Source organism: Hyperolius riggenbachi, chromosome 2 (genome assembly GCF_040937935.1).
Source record: "Hyperolius riggenbachi isolate aHypRig1 chromosome 2, aHypRig1.pri, whole genome shotgun sequence".
Classification (NCBI taxonomy): Eukaryota; Metazoa; Chordata; class Amphibia; order Anura; family Hyperoliidae; genus Hyperolius; species Hyperolius riggenbachi.
Genome location: NC_090647.1, coordinates 160996030 through 161017204, shown reverse-complemented (window position 1 = coordinate 161017204; position 21175 = coordinate 160996030). Strand labels below are relative to the sequence as shown.

The window sequence follows — 21175 nt, the reverse complement described above, 5'->3', positions numbered from 1 at the left end:
TTGTATTAAATTATCCCGGGAAGCCAACTTTTAAAGTAAGGCAACAGACAGTTTTTTCAATGGAGTTGATGCGCCAAGCAGCGGTAACATTACCGTTTTACCACCGGCGGCGTACCACGTGTTACACTATTAGCATGACATTACTAACACATACAATATTACCACTGCTTTCTGCATCAACCCCAATGTGAACAATTCTACACAACTTTAGTGAAACAAGGCACACTTCATGTGGTCACACCAAGGGCTGTGGAGTCGAAGCAATTTTGAGGTACCTGTAGTCGGAGTTTTCATAAACTGAGGAGTCAGAGTAGGATGATTGTTGTACCAACTCCTCGGCAATGGTAAATATTATAACTAAAGAGTTGGAGTCAAGGAGTTGGAGCAATTTTTGGTACCCAGAGTCAGAGGTTTTATAAACTGAAGAGTTAGAGTAGGAGTCAAATGAATTTTGTACCAACTCCGCAGCCCTGGTCACACCAGTCCATCTGCACCTTCACCTAAATGTGCCGTTCATTACCAAGATGGATTGCCAAGTGCCTACATATTCACAACCAGCAAAATTAGCACACCAGAAGTAATGTTTACCACTATAGCGAATATACAAATGGTTTAGGGTTACAGATTTTTGAGTTCAGGTTGCTTCAAGATTTCACCCAATTTCAGAAGAAATAAACAACACATTTCTGGTGACCAACTAATGACCATATTTATAAATAATTGGTGATTAGCAGAACTTTTGCACTTTTATAAGCATTTGCCAGTCTCCTGTGATCACCACTACTGCCTTGGCCCAAGAAGACACCATCAAAAAGATCAGGCCTATTCGACCTTAGGACAATTTCCCTATTGGCGTAATGACATGATGGTCTAATTAACATTTTCAGACATTTGGAGTCAAGATTTATTTTTCTTATGTCCAAAAAGTCCAATTTAGTTCTAAGTACAGTATATGCGACATTCCCACCAAGTCATCCACTACCTTGCCCACAGCTGACCAGAAGGGGACAAGTCTGACAGAGCTCCACACCTATGATAAAAGGTACCATCAGTAATCTGACAGCGAGTACACTCTCCAGGGATGGTTGGGTTCATCTAATCAGGGATTGTTGCGTTCATCTAACCAGGGATGGTTGGGTTCATCTAACTCAGACACACAGGAGTATAGTAGATCCTATGTAAAATAGTTTAAACCAAGATTTAACTCCATCTCAGTAGCTGATACCCCCTTTCCCGGGAGAAATCTTTACCTTTTCTTGAATAGATTATTAGGGACAGCTCTATGGCTCATATTGTGTTGAAATCCCTCCCACAGTGTGCCTCTTTGCATTGTGGGAAATAACAGCTTTTTGCAACTGCCAAACAAGCAGGATCTCCCTCCCCTATACAGTTCTCTGGTGTCATATGGCCCACCTCTCTCCCATACCCAGTTCCCTATTCATTTATATAGCACCAGGATTTTCCGTTGCCCTGTATACAGTTGTCCCCTATATAGTTCCCTGGTGTCTAGTGGTCTCCCTCCTACCCAAAAACAGTTTACTGGTATCTATAAACCGTTACCTGATGTCTAGTGGTCCCCTCTTCCTCCCAATACAGTTCCCTAGGGTCCAGGGCTGTGGAGTCGGAGTTGGAGAAATTTTGGGTACCTGGAGTTGGAGTCGGAATCGGAGGTTTCATAAACTGAGGAGACGGAGTTTAATGATTTTTGTACCGACTTCACAGCCCTACTGTTGTCTAGTGGCTGCCTCCCTTTCCTATAGATTTCCCTGGTGTCTAGTATTTCCCTCTCCCCCATATGGCTTCCTGGTAATCTAGGGCTTCACTCCCAATATAGCTTCACTGGTCAGTTGATCTCAGTTATAACTGAAAGGGCAGCTGATTTTCAAAGTAATGCCATGTTTCCCAATGGCTCAGTTCACACTACACACATTTTAACAAAGATTTTTCATAATGCACTGCTATGGAGAAGAATAATGTGTACCAACTGACTAAGTGTTAATTGGGCCTTCTGGGACAATTTTGATGGCTCTGCAGGCCAGAGTTTGACATGTATGTTTTCAACAATGCAAATTGCCTGGCTGTCCTGCTGATCATCTGCCTCTAATACTTTTATCCATAGACCATGAACAAGCATGCAGATCAGATGTTTCTGACTAAAGTCTGACTGGATTAGCTGCATGCTTGTTTTAGTTGTGTGACTCAGAAACTACTAAGCCAAAAAGATCAGCAGGACTGCCAGGCTACTGGTATTGCTTCATAGAAAATAAATATGGCAGCCACCCCATGCCTCTCACTTTAGGTGTACTTTAAAGAGAGTCTGAAGCCATAATTAAAATGGCTTTTTTGCTTATATATAGCAGGGGCATGTGTGCCCCTGCTAAAACGCCCTCTCAGTGAAGTCTTCCTTCACTGAAAGGGGCGGGGGAGAGGCGGAGATCAGCCGCTGATAGACGCGTGTGAGGCAGGGCTGCAGCTCATAGCCCCTCCTCACACGGAAGCGCTCCCCGGGCAGCACAGGGGGGATTTGGAGGGGAAAGGACCCTCGTTTAGCCGCGGGATAGCGGCGTTTTAGCAGGGGCACACATGCCCCTGCTATATATAAGCAAAAAATCCATTTTTATTATGGCTTCAGACTCTCTTTAAGTTTATCACAGATGCCAGCTCTTTACTGCTACAATTTTTCATAATAGCTGTCCTTTAAAAAGCTGCCAGGTTCTCTTTAAAACTTTTACAAAAGTAATTTCCAGTAGAGGTAATGATCTTCTTGTGATCTGGATGCTCAGATGGTAGATGAAGTGGCCAGATCATTTTCAGTGTCCTTGAAGATGCTTCTTGCAGTTATCTAAAAGAACTACGACACTGGATATTTCCCAGCTGCATTCCCCAAAATGCTACTAATGACTTATTGATTGGTCTGGTCACCACAGGGCACCGCAGTCACTTCTGAGTTACAATGTGATACCTTAGCCAGGAACATCTAAACGCTCACATATACACTCTCTTAAGATCTCTTCTAGTAACCCATCAGCCCCAAAAAGCAAACAGACAAGCAAACCACTATCTATTTACCGGCTTTCAGGAAAGAAATATCTGCCATCATTTTTTTTCTACTGTTAACATCTTATCGCCAGACTGTAGGAAAAGTACTTAATTCAGTGCGGAGAGGGTTTAAATACCTCTCAAATTTGTTAATGCTGGGAAAATTACTGTCACTTCCTATACAGTAATGGAACAAGGAGGTGGTTGTAAGTTATTTTGGACAGGTCATGCCCCTTCTGTATTAGGTTTGTGACTGTCTCAAATTGTAAACAGGATCACTCACGTTAGTACTCTGATGCAGAGCATGAGAGTTATTTTAAAGGATACTTGAAGTGACATGTGACATGATGAGATAGACATGTGTATGTACAGTGCCTAGCACACAAATAACTATGCTGTGTTCCTTTTTTCTTTCTCTGTCTGAAAGAGTTAAATATCAGGTATTTAAGTGGCTGACTCAGTCCTGACTCAGACAGGAAGTAACTACAGTGTGACCCTCAATGATAAGAAATTCCCCTTTTTATCTCTTTCTTGCTCTCAGAAGCCATGTTATGCTAGGAAAACGTTTTATAGTTGGAATTTCTCATCAGTGAGGGTCAAACTATAGTCACTTCCTGTCTGAGTCAGGACTGAGTCAGCCATCCTTTAAAAGTCAATAAGTAGACTACAGACTATATTTAATGGACAGACTACAGCCTAATCCAGAGCTGCACACTTTTTTTCAGTTTGCAGGTTACTTCAAAAATTACAAATTGAAAAATGATCTACCAGATATAATCTACCTATGCATGCAAGTCCCACTTGCAGCACATCAGCAGTCCATTAGTGATTACCACAGTAATGCTGGGTACACACCATACAATTTTCTGTTCGATTTCTCGATCATTTTCCGATTAATTTCCATTCATTTCTATGAGGTACAGACTAACCAGCAAGCTCATGTTTTTGTTTTTGTTTTTTTTGTTTTTGTTTGTCATTTCTATGAGAAATCGACCCGAAAAACAATAAAAAAATAAGAGCGAACATGAAGGAAATGATCGAACCATCTATCTAACAGAAAATTGTATGCATATGCCAAATAGAACAGCGTTTGTCCAAAAAAAAAATCCCAATATCATGTTCTGTGCCCGGCAAAATTGTAATCAGCAGTAGCACATAATGCTTCTAAAAGTATGGCTCCCGCCACATTGATACAACAGAATCCTCTACACAGCTGTGGAAAACATCAGGACAGCATATTGCACAAAGCTCATCCAAGTCAAAGAGACAGAATATGACGTGTATGTCACTCAGGCGAGCAGCGTGGGATCTACTCAGACTTCAACAAATCATTGTAATAGCAGTGCCAGCCTTCCCTTCTCGTCTACACAGAAGTCCTTTGTGATCAATGGTAGATAACGATTTACGCAATGGGCACCCCTGGTCTAATCCTACAAGTCCTGTTGGCTAGCTGAAATCCTATCTATATTTTAGCTCTTCTCTCCCACAAGTCTTAACAGCCACATATATAAAAGTATAAAAAAAAGAACATTCCACCATTACTGGAGATGACATCGCAAGGAAATGAACAGCGCTACTTAAAAACAGGCAAGTGCCTACCTGCAAAAGAGTGCAAGCCCCACTTGTGGAGTCGAATACACACCGAGCATACACATGACCTGTCTACCACTGGAGGAGGATGTTAGTTTCCTGTAACAGCTTGCATGCAACCTATTAAGTACTCGTCCCTCCCACTGCGAAGAAGTCGATCCTCCATGGGAGGGGCCTAACACTAACTAAATCCTAACCTGTGTATATGCATAGCCTGGGTGCGGCTAATCAAATAAAATTGAAAATTGCGCAAAAGGTGGATCAGCGCAACACCAGGCCGCCTCCGAATGGCCTCCAATCAGAAGTGCGCTGAGCCCCCCCAGAAACTACAAACGCAACAGGAAGAAATTAATTTGCACTAAGCAACGCTTATTATGTATGAGTTCAAACTTCATCAGGCCAAGTTTCAGTGTTGGGTCTAGGACAATCATCCAGCATTACCTTTGGTTTCAAAATTTTAAATCATTTTATCATCTTTGGGAGCCTCTTACCCCCATTTGTGTTCTTACCAGTCCATCGCCAGCTGAGAGCTCCTGGTCATGGTTTTTCCTGAAAGAGCGACCAATGTACAGTTCTGCACCCATGTGGAGACGGTTATTCTACAAAGCTACATTGGTTGGTTGCCCTCCTTGCAACCCAATTTTGTGAGTACCCCAGTCTACTAACAGATATCATTGCCACCCCCGTCCCCCCATCTTGAATGTCCCACTCTCAATAATATATGAGACAGATAAGAGTGGCAAATGCTAACCATATAACAGTAGTGTATACTTAATTAACTCAATCTTTAATGCTAGGAGCACACCATACAATTTTGTGTTAGATAGATGGTTCGATAGATAATTTCCGTCATGTCCGATATTATTTTAGATCGTTTTTCTAGTCGATTTCTCATAGAAGTGAATGGAAATTGATAAGAAAAGATGAGAAGCGAGCAAAAAAATCATGTGCAAAAACAAATCAAAAATCGATCGAATGGAAAAATCAACTGAAAAAAAAAAATGCATTGTGTGTTCCTAGCATAACACAATTTATGTATTCCCTGCAGAGCTGTCTTAATAAATCAGACCAATAAGGAAATGGTTCATGTGTCCTTAATGCCTTAATTGTGGGAGAGTCTATACAACACTACTCTTCCAAAAAGCCTCAAACTCCTCCACAATCATCCATCCCTTTTTCACACAGTGATGAAAATAGATCTGATCAGTGCAAATTGCACCAGGTGGGTGAGGTGGAGAGTCTAGACAGTAGTAAAGGTATAAACACTTCTAATACCAAGGCCAGTAGCCTAATGTCCCATACAGATATACTGTACTTGCCTGATGTTTGTTCATCATCATTATGGGTAAAAGCTTAATATGCCTTCTATTCTTCTATGCCTTCTATTATTTGGGTGATAGTTACAAATATTTAAAAAAAAGTGAATACAGTAGAATCTCATTATAGTAAACTGATATAGTAAATCTCTGGCTATAGTAAGCTTATGGCTAAGGTCCCGACCATGTTCCTGTATAAATATACAATGTATGAGGATTCCTGATACAGTAAACTTCTGTTATAGTTAACTACTTGGTCCGGTCCCTTGGAGTATACTATGAAAGGATTCTGCTGTATTAGGCATCTTTACTATAGAATGACAGCTAAATCAGGACAGAGGAAACAAGCAACACCATAACAAAATGTAGTAGACACAAAATTACACAGACGTGCATATATACGTATACATAAACACACACCCCCTTTCCCCACAGAATACTAGTAATAGACTAGAGGAGACCGTAGTAATGAATTAAAGGCAGAATTCCCACCGGTACCATACAGATACATGTTGGGTGTGCGTGTCATACACACTGAAGGGTGGGCAGCTGTATAACACACTACACCGGTATTTCCCCTCCCTGGATTGCTGCTGCAACAATTAGTCAACCTAGGAGTATAAGTCGAGGTAGTTGAAACACGCCCAGGGAAGGTAAGACACTGGACGGCGATAGGTTACCTGCAAGATTCCAGTGACAGCCTCCTCCTCTTCAGCGAGTTTGGGACTCAATCCCACACTCACTGTCATACAGCACTCGGTGGAGTTCTTGCTTTTTAATAACAGACATGGTTATTATGCAGAACTGTTACCTTGAGGATGTCTTGTTTTGCAGTAGTCAAGTGTTGCTAGGCTTATTCCAGCACAAATCTGGGACACAGCAGAGAACCTGGTGACAACAACAGATGTTTATTTTTAAGGATTAACACCTCAGAGAGTGTGATACAATTAGTTAACCCATGCAGAATGGTGTGCATAGGAGATAAAACACTAGAAAAGGGACACAAAGCTTCACAATGCAAAGAAATTTATATTTTATTAATGTTAAAGCCCAAGTAAAGCCAATTGTCAGCAAGGTAAAAAAAAAAAAAAAAAAAAAAAAAAAAAAAAAATCAAAGCAATCATGTTGATGTTGTAAACTGCCAATTTTACCTTTAGAACGTTCCTTTTCAAACATAAAAAACCACAGTGTAGCTGCACTTTCCCTTAGCTGAGCACCTATCTCTACAGGCTGAGGAGAACTTCTGCTGCACCCATCTCTACACGACCGGGAGGACTTCTGCTGCACCTATCTCTACAGGCTCAAGAGAACGTCTGCTGCACCTATCTCTACAGGCTGAGGAGAACTTCTGCTGCACCCATCTCTACACGACCGGGAGGACTTGTGCTGCACCTATCTCTACAGGCTCAAGAGAACGTCTGCTGCACCTATCTCTACACGACCGGGAGGACTTCTGCAGCACCTATCTATACAGGCTTAAAGAAACCTAAACTGAGAAGGATATGACGGCTTCCTGTTAAACAATACCAGTGGCCTGCCTCTCCTAAATCACACACCTGAAACAAGCATGCAGCTAATCCAGTCTGACTTCAGTCAGAGCACCTGATCTGCATTCTTGTTGAGGGGCTGTGGCTAAAAGTATTAGAGACACAGGATCAGCAGGAGAGTCAGGCAACTGGTATTATTTTAAAAATCCATATCTCAGTTTAGGTTCCCTTTAAAAGGACTTCTGCTGCACCTATCTGAACAGGCTCAGGAGGACGTCTGCTGCACCTGTCTATACAGGCTCAGGGGGACTTCTGCTGCCCCTATCTATACAAGCGATTGACTTCTGCTGCCCCTATCTATACAAGCGATTGACTTCTGCTGCCCCTATCTATACAAGCGATTGACTTCTGCTGCCCCTATCTATACAAGCGATTGACTTCTGCTGCCCCTATCTATACAAGCGATTGACTTCTGCTGCCCCTATCTATACAAGCGATTGACTTCTGCTGCCCCTATCTATACAAGCGATTGACTTCTGCTGCCCCTATCTATACAAGCGATTGACTTCTGCTGCCCCTATCTATACAAGCGATTGACTTCTGCTGCCCCTATCTACACAAGCGATTGACTTCTGCTGCCCCTATCTACACAAGCGATTGACTTCTGCTGCCCCTATCTACACAAGCGACTGACTTCTGCTGCCCCTATCTACACAAGCGACTGACTTCTGCTGCCCCTATCTACACAAGCGACTGACTTCTGCTGCCCCTATCTACACAAGCGATTGACTTCTGCTGCCCCTATCTACACAAGCGATTGACTTCTGCTGCCCCTTATCTATACAAGCGATTGACTTCTGCTGCCCCTATCTATACAAGCCCCTATCTATACAAGTGATTGACTTCTGCTGCCCCTATCTATACAAGCGATTGACTTCTGCTGCCCCTATCTATACAAGCGATTGTCTTCTGCTGCCCCTATCTATACAAGCGACTGACTTCTGCTGCCCCTATCTACACAAGCGATTGACTTCTGCTGCCCCTATTTACACAAGCTATTGACTTCTGCTGCCCCTATCTACACAAGCGATTGACTTCTGCTGCCCCTATCTATACAAGCGATTGACTTCTGCTGCCCCTATCTATACAAGCGATTGACTTCTGCTACCCCTATCTATACAAGCGATTGACTTCTGCTGCCCCTATCTATACAAGCGATTGACTTCTGCTGCCCCTATCTATACAAGCGATTGACTTCTGCTGCCCCTATCTATACAAGCGATTGACTTCTGCTGCCCCTATCTATACAAGCGATTGACTTCTGCTGCCCCTATCTATACAAGCGATTGACTTCTGCTGCCCCTATCTATACAGGCGATTGACTTCTGCTGCCCCTATCTATACAGGCGACTGACTTCTGCTGCCCCTATCTATACAAGCGATTGACTTCTGCTGCCCCTATCTATACAAGCGATTGACTTCTGCTGCCCCTATCTATACAAGCGATTGACTTCTGCTGCCCCTATCTATACAAGCAATTGACTTCTGCTGCCCCTATCTATACCAGCGATTGACTTCTGCTGCCCCTATCTACACAAGCGATTGACTTCTGCTGCCCCTATCTACACAAGCGACTGACTTCTGCTGCCCCTATCTACACAAGCGACTGACTTCTGCTGCCCCTATCTACACAAGCGACTGACTTCTGCTGCCCCTATCTACACAAGCGATTGACTTCTGCTGCCCCTATCTACACAAGCGATTGACTTCTGCTGCCCCTATCTACACAAGCGACTGACTTCTGCTGCCCCTATCTACACAAGCGACTGACTTCTGCTGCCCCTATCTACACAAGCGACTGACTTCTGCTGCCCCTATCTACACAAGCGATTGACTTCTGCTGCCCCTATCTACACAAGCGATTGACTTCTGCTGCCCCTATCTACACAAGCGATTGACTTCTGCTGCCCCTATCTATACAAGCCCCTATCTATACAAGCGATTGACTTCTGCTGCCCCTATCTATACAAGCGATTGACTTCTGCTGCCCCTATCTATACAAGCGATTGTCTTCTGCTGCCCCTATCTATACAAGCGACTGACTTCTGCTGCCCCTATCTACACAAGCGATTGACTTCTGCTGCCCCTATCTACACAAGCGATTGACTTCTGCTGCCCCTATCTATACAAGCGATTGACTTCTGCTGCCCCTATCTATACAAGCGATTGACTTCTGCTACCCCTATCTATACAAGCGATTGACTTCTGCTGCCCCTATCTATACAAGCGATTGACTTCTGCTGCCCCTATCTATACAAGCGATTGACTTCTGCTGCCCCTATCTATACAAGCGATTGACTTCTGCTGCCCCTATTTACACAAGCAATTGACTTCTGCTGCCCCTATCTATACAAGCGATTGACTTCTGCTGCCCCTATCTATACAGGCGACTGACTTCTGCTGCCCCTATCTATACAAGCGATTGACTTCTGCTGCCCCTATCTATACAAGCGATTGACTTCTGCTGCCCCTATCTATACAAGCGATTGACTTCTGCTGCCCCTATCTATACAAGCAATTGACTTCTGCTGCCCCTATCTATACAAGCGATTGACTTCTGCTGCCCCTATCTACACAAGCGATTGACTTCTGCTGCCCCTATCTACACAAGCGACTGACTTCTGCTGCCCCTATCTACACAAGCGACTGACTTCTGCTGCCCCTATCTACACAAGCGACTGACTTCTGCTGCCCCTATCTACACAAGCGATTGACTTCTGCTGCCCCTATCTACACAAGCGATTGACTTCTGCTGCCCCTTATCTATACAAGCGATTGACTTCTGCTGCCCCTATCTATACAAGCCCCTATCTATACAAGCGATTGACTTCTGCTGCCCCTATCTATACAAGCGATTGACTTCTGCTGCCCCTATCTATACAAGCGATTGTCTTCTGCTGCCCCTATCTATACAAGCGACTGACTTCTGCTGCCCCTATCTACACAAGCGATTGACTTCTGCTGCCCCTATTTACACAAGCGATTGACTTCTGCTGCCCCTATCTACACAAGCGATTGACTTCTGCTGCCCCTATCTATACAAGCGATTGACTTCTGCTGCCCCTATCTATACAAGCGATTGACTTCTGCTACCCCTATCTATACAAGCGATTGACTTCTGCTGCCCCTATCTATACAAGCGATTGACTTCTGCTGCCCCTATCTATACAAGCGATTGACTTCTGCTGCCCCTATCTATACAGGCGACTGACTTCTGCTGCCCCTATCTATACAGGCTTAGGACTTCTGCTGCCTGGCAAGTTTCTGGACAGAAGCCTGAAGTAAAAAGTAGTCTAAGGCCCTGTTCATGGTGCTCATTTGCATTGCAGAATAATTCTCCGTGTCACCTTACTGCTCATACAATTTTATGGGGCTGTTCAAATCTTTGCGTTGTAACAGTTGGTGTTATTCTAAATCGCTGCATGCAGGTTTTGAATTAACATCTATATCCAGTCTCCATTGCAGTTCACACACATAACATGTGTGTAATGCAACGCACACAGTGTGAACTTAGCCTAACATTTTTTTTTTACATCACCATACCTCACTGACTCAATCACTGGCTACATCTAAAGAAGAGAAGAAATAAGCTGTAGCACCCTTTGCCAAACATATCTGGCACACAAAACAGTGTCGTCCATTATAACACCAAAACCATATGCTCCCACATCAACTGGCCCACAAAACAAATGCACACATACCCCATAATAATCCCACAAGAACAAATGCCATGATGACCGGCATTAACAAGTGGTTTGGCGTGATGGACGCTGCTCCATGTTGGATGGCACTGTTTTACACAGTCAAATTCTTATAACAGTCTGAGATGTTCAAGCGTAATTTATGTAAGGAATGGCCATTTGTGGATGGAACTCACTCAGCTAGTGTGGCTTGTGTGTAGCAGAATTCATAAAGAGACTCAGATTTACTGTGATCGCTAGGACCAGCAAATCAGAGTGTTAGAAATCTATCACCAGACCAAACCCACCACTTGCATCTCCATGTGTTCTACTACACACAAGCAACTCTACTAATAGCTTTTGTTAGCAAGAGAGTTTCTGAATTAGGTACACTTTAAAGGGAACCCAAACAGAGGGATATGGATGTTTCCTGTTAAACAATACCAGTTGCCTGGCAGTCCTGCTACACTTGGATGCAGTGGTGGCTGAATCACACACCTGAAACAAGCATGCAGCTAATCCAGTCTGATGTCAGTCAGAGCACCTGATCTGCATGCTTGTTGAGGGGCTGTGGCTAAAAGTATTAGAGACACAGGATCAGCAGGAGAGGCAAGCAACTGGTATTACTTTAAAAGTACAAATCCATATCCTTCTCAGTTTAGGTTCCCTTTAAAGTGAACCCGAGGTGAGAGTGATATAGAGGCTGCCATATTTACCGGATTTCATTTTAAACAATACCAATTTCCTGGCAGTCCTACTGATCTTTCTGGCTGCAGTAGTGATTGAAGAAAAGCAAAAACATTCATTCAGCTTATCTTGTCAGTTCTGAGGATCATATGAATTTCCTCTTAAGCAATACCAGTTGCCTGGCTGTCTTGCTGATCCTGTGTCTCTAAAGGATCGTTCAGATCAGTCCGCCGACAGCGCGTACACACGCGCATACTGTCGGCTAAAGACCGCCCAGCGGGAGGGTCCGGCGGACCCCTTGTTTCCTTTTGTAGTGCGTGTGTACGCACCTTAATACTTTTAGCCATAGACCCTGAACAAACATTCAGCATATGAGGTGTTTTTGACATTATTGTCAGATTTGACAAGATTAGCTGCATGCTTGTTTCTGGTGTGATTCAGACACTACTGCCGCTAAATCGATCAGCAGGGCTGTCAGGCAACTGGAATTGTTTGAAAGGAAATAAATATGGCAGCCTCCATATACCTCTCATTTAAGTTGTCCTTTAATACGGAGCTATTTAGATGGCTTTTACTATGCACACCAGTGGCAATATTACACAAATAACTGGTGGTGCTTACTACGCTGCTTGGGACTGGAGTGTGCATGCGTCATCCCACCGCACATGCGCACCATCCAGTGCGGCAACCAATCACAGCAGAGCGGGGCAGGAGGGGGGGAGTGTCCAGGGCAGGCGGACACAGATACATACAGCGGATGGCTTGGTATTTATTAGTGTAGATGCCCCAAATTAAACTTGCACAAAGGATCTTCTCTTCACAAGATGCAATTTAAAAGGCTTTACAGTCTACTAGGTCTACAAAATATCTGTATTATAAACTGAAAAAATGTTATATTTCTGTCACAGCAAATTCTTCAAAGGGCGCTGTTGTTCCATGCTGCAATATCTTCCATATTCTTTGAACTGTAAGAAAAGCAATCTTATCGCACTATTAATGAGTATAATGTACAACGAGGCTGCATCATTCACTTGTGTAGTAGAGATCTGGAGCATACAGTAGAAAACAAATCACTTCTGTGACAGCAGCAACATCAAAAACGATAATTATTATGAGACAGGCAGTCAATGGGAAAGTCAATGCATTTTAATAGCACATGGCGCTGCTTATGTATCTGCAAGGTGACCCTCCAGCATTTCTTATGAACAGCCAGGCATTAGTCTACCTTTTATCATTGATGAGCGGGTGCAAAGATGCATAGGGTGCCTCACTTTATGTACAATAAGCAGAACATCAATAATAATGTCAGCTGCTTCTAGCCATGGCAAGCCAAACTGCTTTACATAAATGAACATCGATGCACGCAGATTCCTCAAGGTCAGAATACTGTTAACCCGATGATGGAGATTGTTGTGCTTACATAACTCATTAAATCTCTTTGCATGCGGAATCAATTTCATACCTGAGACTGACACTTTTCTAAATTTAGGTTGCCAACAGAAAGCAAACAGATTTTTGCCCTCGTATTACATCAACAGCTTAAGAGCCAAAAGAGTAATTGTGGTGGATTTCAGACTCTTTCCATCAGTGTCAACAGACTTCAGACTCTTGCCGATCAGCCTGATCCACTGAAACTGAGACATTCTGTGTAAAAAAAAAAATAATAATCCAGTAATAGATATTTGCAACTAAAAAATAATTTTCAAGTGAAAGAGAATCTGTAGTGCCGATTTGTACAATAAAAAAGCATACCAATCGAGTCACTGTGATCTCCTGGATCCCTCTTTGCAGTTTCCGCCGCAATCCTCGCTTTTAATCACCAGTTTTAGGCAGTGTTTACAAACAAAAAACATGGTGCTAACCAGGAAGTGATGTTTGTGTATGTATATACACACACACACACACACACACACACACACACACACACACACACACACACACACACACACATACATCATGTTACAGTACAGGATCTTCTAAAAAAATTAGCATATTGTGATAAAGTTCATTATTTTCTGTAATGTACTGATAAACATTAGACTTTCATATATTTTAGATTCATTACACTACAACTGAGTCCAGGTACTTGAGCCAGTCTGGCGTAGTGCGCATGAACACACTCCACCGCTAGGAGCATACTACACCTGTGCAGCACTATTGCGCAGGTGCAGAATGTTCCTGGCTGTGGGAGTGGCATGCGGCCGGACTACGCTGACTGGCTGAATTACCAGGACTCATAGCAGAAGATCCGGGTGGTGGAGGACAGTGAGGGACTGATTAGCCTGAAGGGGGCTGGAGGAAGCCCCAGGTATGTATAAAACTTTACTTTTCATCCGTCTCAGGTACCCTTTAATTTGTAGTCACCAAACCAAATTTTAATAACATATCAAATTATTTGATTTCATCAGCAAAGGGAGTGCATACATTTGCATAAATCAGCATCAGTGCAGAATTATTTCCATCTCATTGACCATCTCTATTAGTGACACAGCTACACATCAGGCTTTATTCTTACAGCATAGATGTTATTTAGTATATATAAGAGATTCCTGTGTACGCATCATATATACAGTCACAATCAGATCTGTATATCTGACCTTAAAAATACGGGGACTGCTTTATTGAAGCAGCACAAGTAACTAATTTTGATTGGTTTATTTCATTTTTGTAGACTAAGCACAGCTATTACTGTATATATACACATTATTTTTAATGACTATTATCTGAGAAATAGAACATTTTATCATATTTTCTATTTTAATTACAGTTACAAATTCATTAGGAGTCGGAGTCGGTGCATTTTTTCCCGACTCCGACTCCGACTCCAGGCACCCAAAATTGCCCGACTCCACGACTCCGACTCCACAGCCCTGGGCACTGCTCAGGTGTTATGGAGGCCCAGGATGCTTCGATAGCGGCCTTAAGCTCATCCAGAATGTTATGTCTTGCGTCTCTCAACTTCACAATATCCCACATATTCTCTATGGGGTTCAGGTCAGGAGAGTTGGCAGGCCAATTGAGCACAGTAATACCATGGTCAGTAAACCATTTACCAGTGGTTTTGGCACTGTGAGCAGGTGCCAGGTCGTGCTGAAAAATGAAATCTTCATCTCCATAAAGCTTTTCAGCAGATGGAAGCATAAACCCACTATTGAACCGAAACAGCGGCAGAGGCGCCTGACCTGGGCTACAGAGAAGCAGCACTAGACTGTTGCTCAGTGGTCCAAAGCACTTTTTTTCGGATGAAAGCAACTTTTACATGTCATTCGGAAATCAAGGTGCCAGAGTCTGGAGGAAGACTGGGGAGAAGGAAATGCCAAAATGCCTGAAATCCAGTGTCAAGTACCCACAGTCAGTGATTGTCTGGGGTGCCATGTCAGCTGCTGGTGTTGGTCCACTGTGTTTTATCAAGGGCAGGGTCAATGCAGCTAGCTATCAGGAGATTTTGGAGCACTTCATGCTTCCATCTGCTGAAAAGCTTTATGGAGTTGAAGATTTCATTTTTCAGCACGACCTGGCACCTGCTCACATTGCCAAAACCACTGGTAAATGGTTTACTGACCATGGTATTACTGTGCTCAATTGGCCTGCCAACTTTCCTGGCCTGAACCCCATAGAGAACCTGTGGGATATTGTGAAGAGAAAGTTGAGAGACGCAAGACCCAACACTCTGGATGAGCTTAAGGCCGCTATCGGACCATCCTGGGCCTCCATAACACCTGAGCAGTGCCACAGGCTGATTGCCTCCATGCCACGCCGCATTGAAGCAGTCATTTTTTAAAAAAAAATTTTAGGAGGAGCCAGGCTTATCCTTAGCGCTAGGAAGGTTAAAGGATACTTTTGCGCTAATTTAAATTTCAAAATGAAGCCCTGTGTGTTTGGGGAGGCTTATCGCACCTCCCGTGACACAGCGCCTTCTTCAGTTTGCCCGCTATCGCTCCTGTTCTCCATAACCTGGGCGGTGCGGTCAGCGCCCTTTGACCCGGACATACTGTGCTGTATGTCCCATTGGGCTGCCTGTGACTGTGCTCACTGGTGGAGCATGTTCACGCCGGGTACGTCCTTGCGCTGGCATGCGTACAAACAATGTACTGGTCCATGGTGAGCATGGCCACAGGCAGCCCAAAAGGACATACTGCACACCCAGGTCAAGCCACAAGAGGTGCTGTCAGCCTATAAGCACCTACCCACACACATGCCGGGCGTCATTTTGAAATTTAAATTGGCACTAAGGTATCCTTTAAGCTGTACTATAAATATTTTCAACTACGGTTCCCTGTTTACATTCCACATCACAATGTGCAGAACCTTACCAAACAAGTCCTGGATCAGTCCTGCACAGCATCAAACAGCCCTAGGGGTTGAGGTATAGCAATGCGCAACTGCAAAATGTGCGCATTATTAACTTTTAATTTCTGATTTCAAAGCGGCCATAAACTCAAAAATTCCTCTGTGCTGTAAAAGATAAGCAGCATCATAATAAGCTTTAAAGAAAAACATTTCTTTGTACAGCTGATACAAATCCTGCAATCAATCTGCAGTGTGTCTACATCCTGCTTTCATGGAAGCAGACGAAGGGTTAAAATCCTGTGTTTACAAATCAGCTGCTCCGTCGAGGCAGCTAGCTGACACAGCTAAGAGATCAAATTATACTTGTGATGAGTCACAGATGAAGGGGAATTAGACTGGCTAAACTCTCTAAATACATACAGGGTGCATTTCACCCTGTTTTCCTTCTGTCCTGTACAAGAGTTCAGGTCCACTTTAACTCAAAAGTTACGTTTTACATTTGCCCTTGGACAGGACAATAAAGGCTGCATCATTTGAACATGCCTGTGTTTGAACACTGAGGCCGGTTTCACACTGCTAACCTGCAAAAGCAGTGCGATCGCAATGCCAAAAAAAGCTGATGGAGATTACTGCGGCAGTGCGCAATAATCGCCATTCCGGGTGAAGGCCAAGCAGGAAGTGAGGCTCTGTAGAGCTCACTTCCCGTAGCTGACCTTTGAATTGCGCGGAAGTGTGTTGACAAAATGCCACAACGCAAACGCTCCCCCCCCCAAAAAAAAAGAAACAAAAACCTGTCACGCCGTAGACTTATATGCCTTGTGGTCATTGTACGTTGCCATGCCAAGTTCAACACTGACGAGCTGTTATGCCAGCGTCGGCCAGGCAGCTAATATGTCACTTTCGCCGCATGGCATCTATGTGAAATGTAAAAACAGGGTAACATTACGCACCAGTGTGAACAGGGCCTAAATGGGACATATCAGATTATCACACTCTATCTGTTTGATTAACCCTTATAAGATTGTATAGTATCTGGCCAGCTTTTCCCCATTCACACTGTGCAGGTTGCAACACAACACTGGCAAAAAGTTGCACCGTGTGTTAGACATGCAGTGCTACTATAGAGTGAAGTGAAACGTGCCACACTGTTATTACCCGTTGTGATGCAAGGCAATGGGCACAGTGTGGAAGGATCTTCAAGGTGCCCACTAATGATACAATATTGGATTATACAATCTCACCACTTTTATGTAATATGAGGGACTACCTAAAGTTTCCAGTCAAGTACATTCACTCTGTTTATCCTTCTATTACATAGATTTGGTAAAACTATTGAATCAAGATTGCATCATTAGTGGGTGCCTTTAGCCTGCATACACACATCCAACTTTGATAGGGCAATTTTACCTTTTCCATAGTATGAGAGCTTATCTACATAATCGGTTCATAATATTCAAAATCTGTTTGCCCTCATACAACATAGAAGTGGTAGAATTATCAGTCAATATGCAATCAAAATTAGATGTGTGTACGCACCCTCCAGGCTGGTACACACATTCAATTGTGATTTGCCAATCACTCACCAATTTTACCACCTCCGCATAGTATAAGGGTCAATCGATATTGAATACTCTGTGTGTAGGTAAACATTCATACTACATGGAGGTGTTAAAATTGGTCAGTGTTTGGTCAATCATAATTGAAAGTGTGTACCACGTTTAAGCCATAGACCCTGATCAAGCATCTAGATTAGGCGTTTCTGACAAAAATCTGACAAGATTAGCTGCATGCTTGTTTCAGGTGTGTGAACCTGACACTACTTAAGCCAGCAGGACACGTACGAGAGAGAATGGCGCAGGATTTAGTCAGGAAATGGCTGATCCTGCTAGCGCACAAGTCTTGGCCGTAATAAATACTATTCCCCATCCAGGTGGCCATGGATAGTTGGGGTATGAAATAATTCGGCTTCCAGCAATTGCTGGAAGCCGAATTATTATGTTTTAAAGGTAACTTCAGCTCCGTCTTCTGACGGCGCTGAAGTTACTCCCTGTGCCTGCTATAGCCGTAGTTCCTATTACGGCCTATGGTGGCGCCGGCTGCGCCCAAGTCTCCTGCGCTGATTTCAGCGTGTTCGAGTAGGACTTCCAGGAAACTGGTATTGTTTGAGGGCCCGTTTCCACTATCGCGAATCCGCATGCGTTGCCCGCATGCAGATTCGCACAGCCAATACAAGTGGATGGGCCTGTTACCACTTGTCAGTTTTGCTGTGAGGTTTTCTGTGCAGGATTTTTCTGCACGGCAGAGCCCTCAGAATTCGCTTGCGTATGGAATGCAGGCGAATCGCACGCAATGTATTTAATAGGGAAATTGCATGCGCTTTCCCCATGCGTTTTTGCCGTGAATTTGCATGCGATTTCGCATAGGTACCCATGTTAATTCACACAGGCAGTGACATGGTTAAAATCGCATTACCCTAACCTATCCGAAATCGCGGCAAAAAACGCATGCGGAATCGCACCAGCATGCGATTTCGCCTGCGGTGATTCGCCGGTAATACCGCAACGCAATAGTGGAAACGGGCCCTAAAGGACAACTGACGTGAGAGGGATATGGAGGCTGACATATGTATTTCCTTTTAAACAATACCAGTTGCATGGCAGCCCTGCTGATCTATAACACCAGAAACAAGCACACAACTAATCTTGCCAGATCTGACAATAATTTCAGAAACCCCTGATCTGCTGCATGCTTGTTCAGGGTCTATAACTAAAAGCATTAGAGGCAGAGGATCAGCAGAATAGCCAGGCAACTGGTATTGTTTAAAAGAAAATAAATATGGAAGCCTTATATCCCCCTCTCTCTCTCCTGTTTTAGCCACAGGTTATATGAAAGGGGGGGGGGGGGGGGGGGTGGAGGGTAGGTCATCAGTATCTTTGACATATGTCAGGTTTGTGGACTCCAGCAGGTACTTTGGTAATGACAGCATCCTAGCTGGCTGTGTATGCTGATAATGTGGAGGATGTGCAGTACAGACTCTAGTCAGACCAAAGTTTGAGAAACACAGAATTTCATCAATTTGCATTTGTGGGTTACTGTTACAATTACAGGTTAATTTTTAGCATGACAGCATAAAAAAAAACTTCACCTAGCAGGAGCTGTCAGAGAAAACGCCAGCAGAAAGATAAAGGAGCAAAGCTTGACATTTTCAGAGTTGAATAGTCCAGGCCATTGCAACTGACATATATGAATTCTGACATTTTCCCTTCAAAACATTTTGTACCTAACACAAGAACTTCACCTGCCACTTTCAATTAAAGTGATCACAGGCTTAAACAACAACATAGCAAGTAATTGCTCTTTACCTTTTATATGAAGTTGGTTTAGTTTTCATAGTGCATGCTGCTGCAAACAGCTTCTATACCATATCAGTTTCTTCCTGTTTCACATTACGAGCATCCATATGCTGGTTGTCTGATTCACAGTGCCAACCAGCTTTGCATACATCTCCTCCCCCCAGCTAGGGAGTCCTGTGCATGCTCAGTGTGTGGTGGGAGTGTACTCTGTGCTCACTAGGTCATATTACATCGACACAACACAGTGCAAGAGCAGAGTGTGTGAACGATAACAGATTCTGGTGTTACACAGATATACGCAAGGTAAGAGCTACATCCTTACTAGCAGATTTCTGGAACACTTCAATAAAGATATATTTGTTTAGAGTGCTTGTTGTCATTTATGCTAGGGTGGTGGAGGGTTGGTACAGAGCCATTATATGCATCTGGCAGAGGGCAGCAGAGGCAAGGGGTAATACGTAACTCCTTCAGCACCAAGAAGCCTCTGCTCTATCTCCTATTTCCTTGAGGCAATGTTATACTAAACTGTGCAGGCTAGTGAACAGTAACAGGGAACATGTATGGAACCTACTTTTAAAGGAGAACTGACACAAAATAAAATGTTTTCACGCAAAGCAAGGAATGGGGAAAAGTACAGGTTGCAAGTAAACCTATTCAATTAATGCAGTTTAATATTGTATTTACTTGCCAACAAAGTGTAAATTCATCAAGCGCCACACAGGGCTGTGGAGTCGGAGTTGGGGCAATTTTGGGCACCTGGAGTCGGAGTCGTGGTTTTATAAACTGAGGAGTCGGAGTCGTGGTTTTATAAACTGAGGAGTCGGAGTCAGGGGATTTTTGTTCAAAATCCACAGCCCTGTTAAATATTAGACTAAGGAGTCGGAGTCGTGGTTTCATAAACGGAGGAGTTGGAAGATTTTTGTACCGACTCCACAGCCCTGGCGCCACACACACGGCAGATGTGTGGGTGTATTTATACTTACCTGGGGCTTCCTCCAGCTCCATTAGGTGTGTGGGGTCCCTCTCCATTCTCTTTTAAATCTCCCTGGTAATCTGGCCAGTCGTGCACTTGTACGCATGGTCGGCCGCGCACACACCCCCACCACGCTCCCATACACAGGAGTGTTCTGCAACTGCGTTTCAAGTAAACCTATTCAGGCACAGAATGCTCCCAGCTTTAAGAGTGCGGCCGAGCCATGAATGCGCAGAAGAGCACGGCCGACCAGGTAACTGGGGGGGGATTTACAAGAGGACAGAGCGGCCAGAGAGAGAACCCGTGCACCTAATGGGGCTAGAGGAAAGCCCAGGTAAGTATATATACATCCACACGACCCATCTCAGGTTCCCTCTAACCCTTTTCAATCTGCTGGCATAAAATCAAAAATCAATTCTTTATTTTTATCTGGTAAACAAGTAATAAGGATGCTAACCAGGCAATCAAAAAGTTAAAAGCACTATTACGATACTTTTCAAATCAGGCAGAGGAGAGTAAGGCCAGATCCACACTATAAGCGCTTTTGCGAGCGCTCGCTCCCATTCACTTTCATTAAAATTGCTGCGATCGCGTACGTGAAAAACCGTACGTAATCGTGACGATTGTTATGTGATTTTTACCACGATTTTAATGAAAGTGAATGGGAGCGATTTTTTATTAAGTGCTCAGTAAGCGCTAA

General features: G+C 43.7%; 1 protein-coding gene across 7 annotated transcripts in view; it reads right to left on the bottom strand.

Annotated features, from left to right (window-relative positions):
• Positions 1-21175, bottom strand: part of ENOX1 (ecto-NOX disulfide-thiol exchanger 1) — a 723730-nt gene that overhangs the window by 495803 nt on the left and 206752 nt on the right. For 5 of the 7 annotated variants that reach the window (XM_068267775.1, XM_068267774.1, XM_068267784.1 and 2 more), the window contains one exon: positions 6757-6833. The gene's annotated coding sequence lies outside the window, so the exon portion shown is untranslated. The other 2 variants (XM_068267779.1, XM_068267780.1) reach the window with 2 other exon arrangements.